Source organism: Ovis canadensis, chromosome 12, assembly GCF_042477335.2.
Source record: "Ovis canadensis isolate MfBH-ARS-UI-01 breed Bighorn chromosome 12, ARS-UI_OviCan_v2, whole genome shotgun sequence".
NCBI classification, from domain to species: Eukaryota; Metazoa; Chordata; class Mammalia; order Artiodactyla; family Bovidae; genus Ovis; species Ovis canadensis.
Genome location: NC_091256.1, coordinates 73,877,512 through 73,878,926, shown reverse-complemented (window position 1 = coordinate 73,878,926; position 1,415 = coordinate 73,877,512). Strand labels below are relative to the sequence as shown.

General features: G+C 42.8%; 1 non-coding gene across 1 annotated transcript; it reads left to right on the top strand.

Moving 5' to 3' along the window:
- Positions 1 to 459: 459 nt before the first annotated feature.
- TRNAG-CCC (transfer RNA glycine (anticodon CCC)) lies at positions 460 to 532 on the top strand. The gene has a single exon. It is a non-coding gene; the product is annotated as a tRNA-Gly (tRNA).
- The last annotated feature ends 883 nt before the right edge of the window (positions 533 to 1,415 follow it).

Sequence of the window (1,415 nt, the reverse complement as noted above, 5' to 3'; positions counted from 1 at the left end):
ACGAAGAAACAAATGTTCAACTCAAGTTATAACTTGAGCTTCTGAAAAGATGGTTCAGTCATTCACTGGGATAGTGAACACAGAACAGGAAATGAGTGTTTGAGGGGAAGACAGTAAATTTAGTTTGGGGCATGCATGTCTAGTTTGAGCAGTCAGTGGGGCATTAAATGGAGACGTTCAAGGTAGTTAGATGTGAACCATAGGGGGTAGATGTGGAGTCATTGAATATAGCAAGGAACTGAAGCTTGGTTTAGGATAAGTCACCCAAGGAGAGTAAGGAGAGAAGACTTAAGAGCCCTGGGAACACCAACCCTTTCAAAATGGGCAGAGAAAGAGCAGCTACCAGGGAGACAAGAGGGAACAATTAAGTAAGTAGATGGAAAACTGGAGAAGGGCAGAAAGGCAGAAAAGAGTTTCAGGAATATGAGAGGAGGAGGTAAAAAACAGTAACAGGAGACTTCCCTGGTGGTCCAGTGGTTAAGATTCTGTGCTCCCCATGCAGAGGGCACAGGTTCGATCCCTGGCTGGGGAACTAAGATCTTGCATGCCACATAGCAAGGCCAAAAAGAAAAAGAAAAAAAAGTAAGAGTGCTCACCATGTAATAGGCATTGTTCTAAGTGTTACATGTATACAGCTCATCACATCCTCTGAACCATTCCATCTGGTGAATATTTTTATCCTCATAGATAAGGAAAGTGACGACTGAAAAAAATGCACAATCTAGAAACTGAGTTACGTTTTATTTAATCTGAGAAGTTAAGCCTGGGACATAGCATCTCAGTTCACTCTGAGAGACTGCCCCAAAGAGGCAGTGAAGGAGGAGGAGCAAGGATACATAGGAATCGTTACAACAAAGACTAAGTCGTCAGAATATCTAAAGATGACTGTTAATTAAAGAAAACTGCATTATCTCAAGTTAAGGAATTTAGCACTTTTCTTTATATTGAAAGATGCAAGAGTCTGCGCTCATTGAAATCATTCCTCTCAAGGAGGAACAGTAAAGATGGCGGAGGAATAGGATGGGAAGACCACTTTCTCCCTCACAAATTCCTCAAAAGAACATTTCAACGCTGAGCAAACTCCACAGAACAACTTCTGTAGGCTGGCAGAGGACATCAGGCAACCAGAAAAGCAGACCATTGTCTTCAAAAACAGGTAGGAAAAAATATAAAAGACGAAAAAGGAGACAAAGGAGGTGGGGAGGGAGCTCCGTCCCGGGAAGGGAATTTTAAGAGAAGTGTCCAAACACCAGGAAGCACTCTCCCTGCCGAGTCTGTGGCGAGCCTTGGAAACACAGAGGGCAACATAACAGGAAGGGAAAAATAAATAAATAATTAAAACCAAGAGATTACAAGCCCAACAGTAACTCCGTCAGCGGAAAAGCAGCACAGATGCCTGCATCTGCCACTAGCTA